This window comes from Bos taurus, chromosome 10, assembly GCF_002263795.3.
Source record: "Bos taurus isolate L1 Dominette 01449 registration number 42190680 breed Hereford chromosome 10, ARS-UCD2.0, whole genome shotgun sequence".
NCBI lineage: Eukaryota > Metazoa > Chordata > Mammalia > Artiodactyla > Bovidae > Bos > Bos taurus.
In genome coordinates, this window is record NC_037337.1 from 47619930 (window position 1) to 47636350 (window position 16421).

The window sequence follows — 16421 nt, forward strand, 5'->3', positions numbered from 1 at the left end:
AGAAAAAAAAAAAAAAAAGAAATCCAAAATTTACAACCAAAAGAAAGAGAGAAAGCAAGGCTTGAAATTTCACTAAGGATAGCAGGTAAACATTCTGCATGTCAAAAATCAAGTTCTATAAAGATTATTTCATATAAAATTATGAATCTGGTTTTCAGGTACAAATGATATGGGATTCAGCTCTTTATTTCAGAGAAACACCTCATCTATCTTCCTTACAAGACAAAAGGGCAAAACAGTCCCCAAAAAACAGCTTGTTAAAGACATCTGTGCTTCTCCTGCCGGGTGCTTCCTACATCCTTGGGAAGACAACTCAATTGCTTACTAGGCATGCCACATTTTATTATGCCTCAATTCCACACTTCCTCTGATCTACCGTGTTAGCATTTAATTACCACCCAATTAATTCATAGCAGTAACTCAAGCTCATGGGCATTTCTGCTTTAGTCACAGCAATCAAACCAACCACCCAAAGCCCACCCCGCACTTCCCACCCACCTGTGCTCTGTCTCCCAGCCATTTCTCTGGGCTATGACTGCAAAAGTCTACAGAACATGAATTCTTCTCCAGCCTTAGCCACAGCTGCCCAGAGGAGAACCTGTCTTGGGTTTCCAGTGCAAATATCCCTACTGGATGGGGACTTGGTAATAGGAGGAGGACAACTCAAGCATCCAATGGGGTTTCAACTAAATGAGTGGTTACCAAACTAGAGGAGTGGTATCCCTCAGCAGAAAATCCCCACTCCTCCCTAAGCTATGCTGATCGATAACTTTCCCTTCAATGTCCTCCCCCTTGAGAAAACAACCTCAAGCCATCATTTCATTAAAACCAGCCATTTTAAAACCTAAAATGTAGAACGGATATCATCTTTCAATAAAAGGTGATGCTTTGAATACATTTATCTTAATAGAAAGTATCTTTATATTTTTTCTCCTGTTGACTTTTTTTTAATCATTTATTTAATTTGGCTGCACTGGGTCTCAGTTGCTGCATGTGGAATCTAGCTCCCTGTCCAGGGATCGAACCCAGGCCCCCTGCATTGGGAGTGCAAAGTCTTAGCCACTGGACCACCAGGGAAGTCCCTCCTGTTGACTTTTAGAATGATTCATGGATCAGTTCTTTGGGATACACCAGCTTAAATGGTTTTAAGGTCCCTGCTGCTGCTGCTAAGTCGCTTCAGTCGTGTCCGACTCTGTGCGACCCCATAGACAGCAGCCCACCAGGCTCCCCCGTCCCTGGGATTCTCCAGGCACGAACACTGGAGTGGGGTGCCATTTCCTTCTCCAATGCGTGAAAGTGAAAAGTGAAAGTGAAGTCGCTCAGTCATGTCCGACTCTTAGCGACCCCATGGACTGCAGCCCACCAGGCTCCCTTGTCCCTGGGATTCCCCAGGCAAGAGTACTGGAGTCGGGTGCCATTGCCTTCTCCATCAAGGTCCCTACTGACCCTTAAGTTACTTAAGCACAGCCCAGCAAGTGTTTTTAAATTAAAGAAAAATTAAGATGTTTGATTATTTGTCAACAATAAATTTAAAAAAACAGGATTATTGGGTCATATGGTAGTTCTATTCCTAGTTTTTTAAGGAATCTCCATATGTGGCAACCTAGAGGGGTGGGATGGGGTGGGAGATGGGAAGGAGGTTCAAGAGGGTAGAGATATATGTATACCTGTGGCTGATTCATATCGTTGTATGGCAGAAACCAGCACAACATTGTAAAGCAATTATCCTCCAGTAAAAAATTAAAAAAAATAATCTGTGGATCATTTCACATATGCTCATCAACAAACAGATATACAAGCCCAAAACAAGAACAACAGGGAGCACTGTAGGATTAAAATGAAGCTTTCTGCTTTCCTGGTATAATTCCTAGGAAGATTAATATCCTGTCTAAATGCCATTCTACTCATACGTGATTCCAAAAAGATGTTTTTCTGGCTCTACAACAGAAGCAAAATCAGCTGTTTTAACTTGGGGCCCCAGAGTGTAACTCTCCAGTTGCACAGCTATTTATAACTACAGAGAAATGCTTGCTTCTGCCACATCAAAGTATGCAAGACCCCAGGGAAAGGTCACAACACATTGTTACTTGTTTCAAACACACTGCCAATTTAAGATTCCCTCAACCTTTGGGTGCACTTTCCTATTAAGAAAGCTCCAGAAACAAACTAAAGGGTTTCCTGGCAGGAGGGCTCTCACCTTACCTACATTCAGCAGATTTCCTAAGAATTCAAAAAGTTCGCCTGAAGAGCTGGATTCCAGTTGGCTGTTTGTAGGATGATCTGAGTGATGCTCCCATGCAGATATGAACTTGCTCAATAAATATTTGCGGAACATTCCCTGCTTAGAAGGTACCCCAGAGACTCTCCTCAGTCTTCTCCTCCCACCACACCCAAAAAAGGTCCACTTTTCCGGACGGTAGCCTGGGCTCTTCCACAAAGTGCCACGATCCGATGTGCTGTAACAAATGCCACGCTCTCAGACCGAGCAAGGCACACAAATGATTTCAGAGAACAGAGAGGTCGCTTCCTCGTAGAGAGATGGTGGTTGGCTGGATTTGAGCTGAACGCTTCAGGAAATTGACAAGGGAGAATGTATGTCAGGAAGCCTTTAACCGGGAACTAGAATGTCAGCTCCACCAGGGCCCGATCTTAGGGGTCTTGCTCAAAACGGTGTTCCCCACATCTTAGAACAATGCCAAAAAGTAAAGCTCTCTAAATATTTAAGAAAAATAAAGGAAAGAACGGTTCTAGGTCTATCACTGACTTAGCTATCATGTCATTTGCTTCACAGCATTCAACGACCTTGGATTAACCTAAGAACCAAGTCCAGGATGCCTAAAGGGGCAAATTTCTCCCCTCCACACTAAAGGGGAGAGGCAGACAAGACTCCACACTGTACATCAGAGATTGGCAAATGGGCTGCATGGAGAACTTCTTTCACCCTTCCTCATATCAGTCATGAATTCTTTAATTTCTACCGATGTCACAAAGCAGTCCTGAACCCAGCATGCAGAAGGGACCGAGTTGAAATTTCATTTAACATCTAATACTCGTGCCTACAAGAAGACAGAGCCAACACTGTGGTTGGGAGAAGTCCAGGAAGTGCACCGGCCTGGGGCCACCAGAGAAATCACAGCGCTGAGTGAGGGGTCACCCACCAGCTGTGCTCCCCACCCCCAGACCCCAATTAGAGGGCAGGTGGGCCCCAGTGGGCAGAACCCCAGGACAGAACTGCCGGAAGAACACTAGCTAAACAGGAGGAGTCCTTGCTTACTAACGTGACGGCACAGGACTGCTTACATGTCAGCATTTCCGAGTACATTTTAAAATAGGCTTCTTTAAATGAACGTAAACCAGGTTTGAAACCACTTTTCCTGAGCTCTCTGCATAAGCTAAAGTGAGATTCAGTTGTAAAATAAGAGGAAGAGGACAGTAAGAGAACCAAAATCTACTTTCTGAAGGTACCACCAAGAACATGGCTTTGGGGTTTTGTTTTTTGCTTATGTTATCACCCAATAGCAGTGTTAAGAATGCTCCAGAATGAAAAGAGAAAAAACAACTTCTTCCTCTGCTACCCCCTCAGCATTCAGCACACTGTTCCTCCCTCATGATTGCTGCTGCTGCTGCTGCTAAGTCGCTTCAGTCGTGTCCGACTCTGTGTGACCCCATAGACGGCAGCCCATCAGGCTCCCCCGTCCCTGGGATTCTCCAGGCAAGAACACTGGAGTGGGTTGCCATTTCCTTCTCCAATGCATGAAAGTGAAAAGTGAAAGTGAAGTTGCTCAGTCATGTCCAACTCTTAGCGACCCCACAGACGGCAGCGCACCAGGCTCCTCCATCCATGGGATTTTCCAGGCAAGAGTACTGGAGTGGGGTGCTGTTGCCTTCTCCGCCCTCATGATTACATGATTACAATAAAATGTAGTCAGTCCTTTGATTACAAAAGAATCAACTATTAGGGTCTACCTAAATGAGCTATCAGAAATATCTGTTTATGATCTACCTCAAGTTCGTTTTTTTTTTTTTTTTAAATTACAGTATAGCCTAAGAATCAAGGTTCCCTTTTTTCCATCTAGATACACAACAGTTCTAGCATGACTTGTTGAAAATCCAGCCCATTCTCCATTGAATTAGTTTGTCTCTCTGGTGGAAGTCTATGGACCACTGATCTGTGGTCTGTTTCTAGATTCTCTGGGCTTCCCTGGTGGCTCAGATGGTAAAGAATCTGCCTGCAATGCAGGTTCAATCCCTGGGTTGAGAAGATTGCCTGGAGAAGGGAATGACAGCCCACTCTAGTATTCTTGCCTGGAGAATTCCCTGGACAGAGGAGTCTGGCAGGCTACAGTCCAGGGGTTTGCAAAGAGTCAGACACTATTGAGTGACTAACAACAGTTTCTAGACTCTCTAGCCTGCCCCAGGGATCAAGTCTGTCTGCTTACAGGATGCTGCACTGTCTTGTATCTATGCCATTTCATAGTAAGTCTTTAAATTACATAGTGTAAGCCCTCCAACTATGTTCCCCCTCAATTATTTTGGCTACTCTAAGTCCTTTGCATTTCCATGTAAATTTTATAGTTTGTTGATGTTCTTAAGATTTTTTTAAATACCTTTCTGGGATTTTGATTGAGACTGTATTGAACCTTTAGGTTAACTTGGGGAGGGGAATCTCTTAATGTTAAGTCTGCTGCTGCTGCTAAGTCGTGTCCAACTCTGTGCGACCCCAGAGATGGCAGCCCACGAGGCTCCCCCATCTCTGGGATTCTCCAGGTGAGAACACTGGAGTGGGTTGCTATTTCCTTCTCCAATGCATGGAAGTGAAAAGTGAAAGTGAAGTTGCTCAGTCGTGTCTGACTCTTAGCGACCCCATGGACTGCAGCCTACCAGGCTCCTCCATCCATGGGATTTTCCAGGCAAGAGTTCTGGAGTAGGTTGCCATAGTCTTCCAAACCTTAAACATGGTATCGCTCTCCATTTTCTTGAGGGTCTATCAGAATTAAGCAAAAACATAAAATCCAGGGCATCTACCTTGTGTGTGTCAGGAAAGAAAGAACAGTTGGAAAACAATCTCTGCAAATTTACAACTTTACAGTTTCTACACGAGCTCTCCATGTGATGAGTTATATTGATGGATAAATAAAGGCTCAGGAATGCAATTATCAAAAAAAAAAAAAAACAGCCAGATGCAGAACCAAAATACAGGTACTCTTTCTCCCTCAATTCAGGTTCTTCAGTCTTAGATACTGCACAGCTTGCTGAAAACTAGGAATCAAAGGGAGGTTTGTCAGGAGAGAGGATAACTGAGGAAGCAGTGTAAGCCGCACTACAGGACAGACACCTGCTCCTAAAGGAGCTCAGTGGGGCTTCCTTCCTCTTCCTTGTCCTCAGCCAAGCTCACAGGACAGAGGAGGAAGAGGAGGAACCACCACAAGAAATTCAGAGCCAGAAAAAACCCTTCTAGAAAGGCCCCAGCTGGAAAAGAGCCAGGAGAGGAAACGGGCAGGCATACTAGAGGAGCTCCACAGAGCACAGCCGCGGGCGCATGCATGGTCACCAGGATGCCTGGGAATTTCTAAGAAGGGAAAAGCTGAGGAGGAGGGCGGGCACTCTAATTTCCTTTTCACTCTACAGAAAAAAAAAAAAAAATCAGTTGCCTAAGGAGCTTTAGAAGGTGGTGACAGTGAGTAAATCTACTGCGCGCTTAAGAATTCTCTCAATGTACAAAAGCACATTTGGGTTAAGTAGACAAGTCCATGCTAAAAGGTGAAGTGGAGGATTCAAGCTCAGTGTACGATAAACACAAATCACATCAAGATATGCAGTTAAGGGCTTCCTTGGTGCTTCAGTGGTTAAGAATCCACCTGTCAATGCAGGAGACACAAGTTCGATCCCTGATCTGGGAATATCCCACATGCAGCAGAGCAACCAAGCTTGTGTGCCACAACTATTGAGCCTGTGCTCTAGAGCCCATGTGCGGCAACTGCTGAAGCCTTGTGCCCTAGAGCCTGTGTCCCACCACACGTGAAGCCACTGCAGTGAGAAGCCTGCGCACCACAACTACAGAGTAGCCCCGGCTCACCGTAAGTAGAGGAAAAAACCCGAGCAGCAACGAAGATCCAGCACAGCCAAATAAATAAATCAAAAAAAAAAAAAAAAAAAGACAGCTAGTTAAGTCCTTACTGAGTGCCTGAGGATGGTGAGTTCAGACCTCAGAATCACAGACACAGAATTTAGGGTCAATTCTGTGCAGAGTCAGGCCATTTGTTTTACTGAGTGGGTGCTTTTTATTCTCTAAATGTTTTACATTATCAGAGATTATCTACAGTAAACACATTACTTCTGAAATTAAAAAGTAAATAAGATGTCTTAAATGGCTATGGAGGGAGTGTATCTACTCTGCTGCAGCTCCAAAACCAGCCACATAAATCCAGGCAACATGGATGAGCATGGCCAGGTCACGAGGTATGAAGCACTTGGCCTTGGAAGAATGAGCAGCTAATAGAGTGGTATTTGACAACACAGCAAAAACAGCTGTAAAGTAAAAGCCTTTCAGGCTTTACCATGTTACTTTCCTCCAACCCATCTCTAGGTTTTATGATATCTAAAATATAAGGATTAGCCTCAAAGTTGTTACCAGGAATGCAAGAATAAGAAAGGGAGACAGAGGTGACATGAAAGTAAAGTCTAAGACCATTTATCACCCAGTTTTTATATTTCACACTGCCCTGCAATTTTACAAGTGGCAATTCTCACAGCCTGCCTATGTGTTCATGTTTCCAAATTCCATCTCCAAACGTGGATGCAGAGCCATTGATTACGCCCCTCTGTCTCATCCTCCAGCTAAGCCAGAAGCCAAGCAACAGAAGACACAACAAGAGTTTTTGTGGATCAATAGAGTTGTGATAGGGGCTTCCCAGATGGCGCTAGTGGGAAAGAACCTACCTGCCAGTGCAGGAGATATGAGACGTGGGTTTGATCCCTGAGTCGGGAAGATCCCCGGGAGGAGCGCATGGCCGCCGACTCCAGTACTCTTGCCTGGAGAATCCCACGGACAGAGGAGCCTGGCGGGGCTACAGTCCACGGGTCACAAAGCGTAGGACACAACTGAAAGTACGTAGCACGCATGCTTGCAGAGTTGTGATAACAAACTGTTGAGTCCAGAGTGCAGTGAATTCCTTTCCGAAATTCATCATTTCAGGAGAGCCCAGCCATCACCGGCCCAGTGCTCCTTCCTGGCAACAAATCTGACACCCTGAGCCTGGAATGACTCGTCCAAGGTCAAGCACCAGTGGGCAGCACAGGCTTGCCACCCTGGCTGACCCCTTACCGACTGCTTTTCCCGTTATGTCACAAAGACAACCTTCCTCAGAAACATCAAAGCCTAAAAATCTCAATTTATATCCCCTGAAGGGGAAGCTGGCAATCCAAGCATTTGTTTTTGGCAACTCTGTGTTCTATAATGGCACTTAAGAAAAGCTGTCAAAGTTAGAAAATTCAAGCTACAAGGTCTTTTCCAAGAAAAACAGGGCTTGTTTTAAAAAGAAGGAAGTAAACAGCCTTGTAAAGGAAAATAGATCCCCAATTCTGTAAAGCTTCATGCAGCTGAGGAAAGCTGTGGTGATTATCTCCCATTCAATGCAGTACACTGTCCCATTCTTTTATTTAATATTTATTTACTCACTTATTTATTTACCTGTGTCGGGTCTTAGTTGCAGCATAGTAGCATGTGGGATCTTAGTTCCCGGAGCGGGGATCAAACCCATGTCCCCTGCATTGCAAGGCAGATTCTTAACCAGGGGACCACCAGGGGAAGAAGACTGTTCCATTCTTGAAGGTGGAGCCGTCTCTCACTGGGCCCATCAGAAGCCTAGGACTAAGAGGGCAAGGCAGACCACAAAGCCATGCCATATGCCAAGCTGTCTGCATCCCACACACCCTACTCTGTCCTAACCATGCTTCAGTGCTTTTCAGCCAGTGTCGTAGTACCTGACCCTCTATGGACATGATGTCCATTTATTAGTTATCTACCTTGGAAATCAACCTCTCCAAAATCAGCTGTCAGAGTCATGAGATTCTTCCAATCACATCTTTAAAAACTAACTACGGAGCAATCAGAGTCTTCATTAGATACAGCATAAAATCATTTACCACCCTAAAATCCTGCTAGTAAAACTAGGTGCAATCAAAGAAAAGACAACCACTTCCACAGGTCAACCCACATCAATGGGGATGAATCCCGCTCACTGTGCCTCTTCCTTCCCCAGGATAATATACAGTCACTTCTGTGACTTAGATATTCTGCACCACCGCAGATGGCTTTACAATGCAGAGAGTGGCTGAATCATGAAAAGCTCTAATCAAGAATTAAGGTTTAATAAAGTAGATACGGTGTATGTATATACATACATATACATACAGTGGAATATTACTCAGCCATAAAATATTGTATATGAACAATGCGGCTTCCCAGGTGGCACAGTGCTGAAGAATCTGCCTGCCAATGAAGGAGAATTAAGAGACTTGAGTTCGATCCCTGAGTTGGGAAGATCCCCTGGAGTAGAAAATGGCAACCTGCTCCTGTATTCTTGCTTGGAAAATTCCATGGACAGAGGAGCCTGGCAAGCTACAGTCCATGGAGTTGCAAAGACATAACTGAGCAAGCACTCATGCAAGCATATGGACACACATATATGGGAAAAATCGGTAATAGACTATCTTATTTACAAAGCAGAAATAGAGACACAGATGTAGAGAACAAACATACAGATACCCAGGGTAAAAGGGAGGATGGGGTGAATGGGGAGATTGAGACTGACATATATACACCATTGAGTCTATGTATAAAATAGATAACTAATGAGAACCTACCTTACAGCACAGGGAACTACTTAGTGCTCTGTGGAGACCTAAATGGAGAATTCACTCTGCTACACAGTAGAAACTAATAACATTATAAGTAACTATACTCCAATAAAAATAATTTAAAAATTAAAAAAAAAAGAATAAAGGTTTTCCCAGGGCAGTCCAAGTACAAGCTTCATTTTGAGAAGAATCCATCAAAACCTCAGGGTGTTGTATGGTAGAAACCAATATGACATTGTAAAGCAATTATCCTACAGTTTAAAAAAATTTTAATTAGAAAAGGCAAATGTACAGAGTACGAGAAATGGGTGAAGAAGACCAAAAAATACACACTTTCAGTTATAAAATAAGTTAAGTTCTAGGGATATAATGTACAGCATTGTGACTACAGTTAATAATACTATATTGCATATTTGAAAGTTGCTAAAAGGTAGATCTTAAAAGTTCTCATCACAAGAAAGAAAAAAAAATCTAACTATATAAAGTGATGGATGTTAACTAAACTTACTGTGATGATTATCTCACAGTGTATACAAATACTGAAATCATTATGTTGCATACCTGAAACTAACATGTTGTATATCAATTATACCTCAAAGGAAAAAAAAAAATGGGAAAAAAAAACCCACCTCAGGTTGGTATCCAAGCAACCCCACGGAAGGGTGACCCCCTTCAGCACAAGCCTAGCAAGGACGGAACTGACGGAAGTTCTCAATGGCCAGTCATGAATGTCCACCCCAGCCTTCCCCATGGCCTCCGCCAAAGGCTTGTTTGATAAATGCAAGCCGAGAGACACATGTGACCGGCTCAGGAGGAAGGGGAACAAAGGGGACTTTGTATAGTCCTGAGTATGCCATCCGATGGCCCAACCCACGTCCTTCAGCCAAATGGAAGCCAGGAGTACAGACAAATCTTTTCTTAAACAATGCATGGAGGGAAGCTTACCTGGCCCAGTCTCTCTCAGCCTTTTGAAAAAAGTCTGCTCACTGGGATGGTCTCTACCATGCCCATGGCACACTGAACCTTTATTTAAGCAGAATATATCTACACTTCCAAATGTACACAAAATGCCTTTCTCAGTGGCACTATTAGTGAGGAACAGAAGTGCTTTGCCAAGAATGCAAGCCCCCTCAGGTTCCCAAATTCTCAAGATCAGGTTCAGAAAAGATGGCTTGTGAGAACTGTCTTGAAACAATGATATCTTTCTTCTGCATCTTTAACTGCTCAAGAAGACTATGCATGTTAAATAGCAGGACAAAGTTACTCAATTGAAGCAAAAATTCCTTTCCCAGTAGTGCTCCCTCAAGAAGGAATGTTACATTATGTTCAACTCCAAGTAAGAACTGGTAGAGCTTCGGATGGCCACAGCAGAAATTCCAGGTCTTTCTCAGCCATTTCTAAGGATGTTTTGTTAAACATAATCTTTCTCCCCTTACCTTGTTTTAGGTTTGCCTTCTGTGAGCCTGGCTGTGTTTTGGCACCATGAATACAAAGGCAAGTCAGGGACTTCCCCTGTGGTCCAGTGGTTAAGACTCTGCACTCCCAGTGCAGGCAGTCTAGGTTCGATCCCTGGTCAGGGAACTAGATCCCACATGCTACAGACCCTGCATTTCACAACAAAGATCTAATGTGGTCAAATAAATTTAAAACAGCAACAACAAAAAGGCAAGTCAGACTGCCCTTGCCCAACTGAATCCCCATTTAATCCACAACAAAGGTGCCCTCTTGTTTTATGACACAGAGGCCAGACACAATGCACCTCCCTGTATAATGAGCAAACGAGAGACAATGAATATTTGGTTCCCCAGTGAGGTCTGTGGCACCGTCTTGGCCAGGAAGTCCTACTACACACACTTTAAACGTGAAAAAAAAAAAAAAAACAACCCACCAATGGTTATCACCCATTGGGACATTCATTCTTCTAACTTTCACCAAAATTGCAATTTTGAAACAATGTGAGGAAAGAATGTTGAAGGAATGACAAATTTTAGCAAACTAAACTTTTCAACCACCTTTCTCTCAATTTCAAAATATGTTTGCTTAAAAGAAGCCTGGTTTCAAGTCATATCCAGGCCATTTCTCTATTCAAGTTTTTAAGTAAAAATAATGTCTGAGAGCAGAAAGATTAGACTGCAAATACAAATGCAGGCCCGGGGGGAAAAACTGTCATCAAGTTATTCCTAGAATCTTCCATGAAGTTAGTATGGCATGTCTGTAATTCTGTCTTAATAGGTACTAGAGCAAAGATCCAATCTTCTTTCACTGGTCATATCATCATCAATGACTTAAGACTCCACTATATTCCATCAATACATTTCTTTGTTTAACAGTAACCTTTAAACAGCTCTCAGAGCCTATTAACTCCTTGAATGGTTTTGCCAAATTTCTCTTAACAATTTTTCATCTCTTCCACCAACTTCTCCCTACTCTTCCTAAAAGGTAATGATCAGTAACGAATATTTATCCATAAAAAGAACTGAACTTTAGGGGGAAAAAATCTCCTAGAAAGGATAAGTTCTGTGGAAAAGATTTCACCAGGTGTTGGGGGTCATTTGACATCAGGATGCACCTTGTACTCCTGTGAAGTATACTCAGACAGAGGTCAGGCTTGTGGCCATCTCGGCTCTCCAGGATACAGCCACCAACCCAGAAGCATATTTAAAAAAGAAAAAAAATCTCTTCAGGGAGATGAAGGCATTGTCCAATAGCTTATCACACTTTGTTTCTTTTTAAAAAATATTTTCTTGGCTGCGCTGGATCTTAGTTGCAGCACACGGGATCTTCGATCTTCACTGCGGCATGTGAGATCTTTAGTTACGGCCTGAGAACTCTTAGTTGCAGCATGAGGGATCTAGTTCCCCCATTAGGGATCAAACCCAGATCCTCTGCCTTACTGCATTAGAAGTACAGAGTCTGAGCCACTGGGCTACCAGCGAAGTACCCCCAACACTTGAAAGCAAGTCTCTCTTACCTGAACTCAAAATTGTTGACCACTGTGTATGTTTAATTCCAACAAACTTGCCAAGTGGCCCTCTGCCAGAGAGTAAGTAGCCACTAGTCAAGAAAGGACAGGCACAGTGACAGTGGGGGAACTGACTGCTAACCTGGAGGGAGCTTGAAAGACTCAAAAGACTCAGCACTAAAACTGCACAAAAAAAAGGTGTGAGGACCTACTTTGTAGGATTCTACAGTTCTACTCAAATCACTCACTCGTGCACCACAGGAGTTATGAAATGACAACAATTCTGAATTATCAGGAAACATGTTGTTGTAGCACATGCTTGAAACAAAAAAGCAGAAGAACTATTTAGACAGATTTCCAAAGGGTTTTAACTGAATTAAGTTCAAGAGCTTTCAAGGGTAAGAACCTATTCTCTGAATGAAAAGTTCACACAATGTGAAATACACCTCATCCCACAATGAAGCTGGATAAAAGAAGGGTAGAGACAGCGTTCTGTTTTCACATTCAATAGTTAACCCTTCATAGTAACTTCACTACACTGTATGATTGCTTCGTATCATCCCAGCTCCTTGCAAAGCCAAAGGCCTTCCTGTCACCTCACCCATGCAGGGTTTGTGCACAAGCTTGTAAGAAATTTCAAGTAGTTACTGAAAGTATAAAAAATAAATAGCCTATCAGCCTTTTAATGACCTCAAAGACAGAGTTTTTTTAACATAATCTCATAGGCCAGTGGATGATGCTAGGGGCTGCTCCACTGTGCCAAAAAAATGCAAACACAACCATAAACCTACATGAGAGATATTAAGAAAAGTAAGTTCAGGTTAGATAGAAGAGCCAAAGCATTTACTTTAAAATCTAATTCTGACTTACATTTATAAGAGGTATACAATTCTAGACTTAATTTCTCAATTAAGACACAAAGCTGGGGATGTTCTTAGTTTTCATACAGCAAATTAAAAGCCATCAGGACTTGGGCATCAGTAAAGAAGGACCAGGTGATGTAGAATACAGAGAAGAACCCACAGCCCATTACCAAAAGAAGAAATTATATGGATACTGGAATGCAGTTCTTTTTTCTTTTTATTTTCAACATTAATATGCCTTCTCAACTTAGCTTATGGTTATATTAAGCTGACTATGGGGTCTCTGGCATAAAATCATTCTCAGGAAGAAAAAAAAAAATCATCCTGTGATAAGGTTTTTGAGTGACCTGTGGCTACTTGAGTTCTGGGTGGCTGCAACTTAAGGACAGAACTTCGTGAAATCATTTCAAAGTCATCAACCCAAAGATAAGGCTAGACCTAGACACAAGCTTCTTCCCATCTAAGGATGCAGGAGCCATTGATTCATAGGAGGGCACTTCCAGAAGGAGCTGAGAAAAATACTAATAGGCTGTGAGTGACTCACAGTCATTCTAAACAGCCCTCCTAACAACCCAATTAAAGATCCAGCCATTTAGCCTAATTTTTTTCACCTCCATAGGTTTAATCTTCTTAGAATCAAGTACTACGATCTCCAATAGAAAACAAAGTAACCCTCACTTGTGATGCCCAGATATGTTGGGGAGGAAGTAAGAGAAAAAAACACAAGTGCAGAGATACCATCCACAGACAGAAGAAATACCAGAACTCCTCTGTGCTCAATAAACACTCATTCATTTATTCCCCCAAAGAACTTTCACTGAATCCCAGGTATGCCCTCGACACAGGGGATGCGGCTAGGAATAAAACCAGTGCCTCATTTTTGAAAACCAAAATTTCAACACACTGAGGAAGTGCGGGAACAGTCCAACACTAGAGAAAAAATCATAGCCCAGAGGAGGAGCAAGTCACCTCCATGTGAGAGAAGGAGACAGAGTCAGAGGTTGCTTCACATCATGGGGAACACAGGCAGGAATAATGAAAATAGAGCACAGAGAACCCTTATTTGGCTACAGAACATTGTTCATTTTACAAGTATATTTAAATGAAACATTAATGAGTATGTGTGTACTCAACAATAACAGGCAAAACAACTAGACATTAGTCACAATCCATAGAGGTGATTCACATAATTAAAAAAAATTAGACCTATGCAAATCACAGCCCCATCCTTAGGAGGAAAGGCATTAGTAGACTAAATACACAAATGTATAGAATCAATATTCCATTGCCAGGGAACAATCAAGCAGCGATCACACACAACCACATGGGAGCAGAGCTTCTCAAACCTTAATGTGCACACACACAAGCTGGAAGCTGGGGTGGAGCCTGACAGTCTGCATTTCTAATAAGCTCCCAGGTGATGCAGACAGGGCTGGGCCCGTGGCCCACTCTGAGTGATGCTCAGTTCTGACTGAGCATCCTAGACATCTACAGAGGGGGCTCATAAACGAGACAAATTCCAGTCCTCATCTGAAACCTAATGAGCAAGAATCTTAGATGAGGTTCCCTGTCATTTCTCTCTAAACTATAAGGTGGTTCTCAAGTGCAGCCAGACTTGGGAAATCAGTCACATAGACTTTTTGTATACCTCACCCCAAGAAACAGGTCAGTTCTTTTCTGTACTTAGAAAATGCCAGCAGCTGTAGAAGATATCCATGGAGACAATGAGTCAGAAAGAGGAAGCCCAGCTAACCTGACCAGGCTGATCAACTTGACCATCGTGATGCCTAGAATCACAGCCTCCACAGGCTGACACCTGTCGTAGAATCTATCTTGACCCTTTTCATCCACTATAACTATAACCAAACTATAACCAAAGCTAGTGCTTAGATCATTATCTCTTTAGCTTCATAAAACACACCAAAGAGGAAAAGGACTTTTTCTTTGTTTTTGCCTAAAAATTATAGATAAGGGGTCATCCATGATGAAAGACTGGAAAGAAACCAAAAGACAAACATGCAATTAACCAGCCCAATGCCTCCAGGCTCCAGTCTTGAAAGGGCTCTTCAGCCACACACACCCTCACTACAAAGTGCAATTCTTTTAATAAAAGGGACTGAGTGGAATGTAGTCTTTCAAGGCTTTCATGCACAAAATCGCTTCTAGAAAAAAGGAAAAGTAATCGTTTACCATCTCCAATGGAATAGGTGATAGACCCGGGTCCATCTGAAACACCAGCATTTCATGTTTCTCTATGTCCACTTTACATCTAAGGAGACATTTCTGTTCCATGTATTCAGCCTCTTGCTCCCAATTTCTATCCATCTCATTAAAAGTTGTAAGCTATAATCCCCTTCTCACCCCTGCTTACCCTGGCAGAGGGCAGGAAAATTGGAAAATCTTCAACTAGGATGAAGATGTTCATAGCAGTACTAGTCACAGTAGCTGAGACACACAAGCAACCTAAAAGTCCATCACCATATAACTGGATAAAGAAGATATGGTACATACGAACAATGGAATATACCTCAGCCATGAAAAAGAATGCCATCTGAAATAATGCCATCTGCAGCAACATGGATTATTATGCAGCAACTACAGATTATTATGCCAAGTGAAGTAAGTCATAACAGAGAAAGATAAAAACCATATGAGATCACTTCAACGTGGAATCTAAAATACGACACAAATGAACTTAAGTACAAAACAGAACGAGATTCACAAATAGAGAACAGGCTTCTGGCTGCTCAGTGGGGGAGGAATGGATTGGAAGCTTCAGACTGGCAGATGCAAACACTTTCTATGGGATGAATGAACAACAAGGTTGTACTGTATAGCATAGAGAACTACACTGACTATCCTGTGATAAATCATAATGGGAAGGAACCTGAAAAATAATCTATATATGCATTTTTTAAAGATGTGGTGTATATACACAGTGGAATACTACTCAGTCATAAAAAGAAATTTCTCCATATGCAACAACATGGACGGACTTGTAGGGTATTATGCTAATGAAATAAGTCAGGCAGAAAAAGTATTTATAATATCACTTATATGTGGAATCTAAAAACCATAACAAACTAGAGAATAAAAAAACCCTAGTAGATTCACAGACATAGAGACAAACTAGTAGTTACCAGTCGGGGGTGTGGGGGGTACAAGACAGAGGTAGGAAGAAAAAAAGATTATTATGGGATTATATGAACTCATGTATGTGAAACTTTTGAAAACTGTAAAGCACTATAGAATTCAAAGAACTCTTCATCCAATTTTTTTTTTTAAGTGTTGTCAGTTCAGTCTCTCAGTCATGTCTGACTCTTTGCAACCCTCTGGACTGCAGCACACCAGGCCTCCCTGTCCATCACCAACTCCTGGAGTTTACTCAAACTCATGTCCATTGAGTCGGTGATGCCATCCAACCATCTCATCCTCTGCCATCCCCTTCTCCTCCCGCCTTCAATCTTTCCCAGCATCAGGGTCTTTCAAATGAGTCAGTTCTTCGCGTCAGGTAGCCAAAGTATTGGAGTTTCAGCTTCAACATCAGTCCTTTCAATGAATATTCAGGACTGATTTCCTTTAGGATGGACTGGTTGGATCTCCTTGCTCTCCAAGGGACTCTCAAGAGTCTTCTCCAACACCACAGTTCAAAAGCATCAATTCTTTAGCCCTCAGCTTTCTTTATAGTCCAACTCTCACATCCATACATGACTACTGGGAAAACCATAGCTTTGATT

The 16421-nt window shown here is 42.5% G+C and overlaps 1 protein-coding gene and 1 non-coding gene across 10 annotated transcripts in view; both read right to left on the bottom strand.

Annotated features, from left to right (window-relative positions):
* TLN2 (talin 2) overlaps positions 1–16421 on the bottom strand; it is a 495231-nt gene that overhangs the window by 372296 nt on the left and 106514 nt on the right. The window lies entirely within an intron of this gene.
* On the bottom strand, positions 1005–1077 carry TRNAG-CCC (transfer RNA glycine (anticodon CCC)). Its single transcript has one exon. It is a non-coding gene; the product is annotated as a tRNA-Gly (tRNA).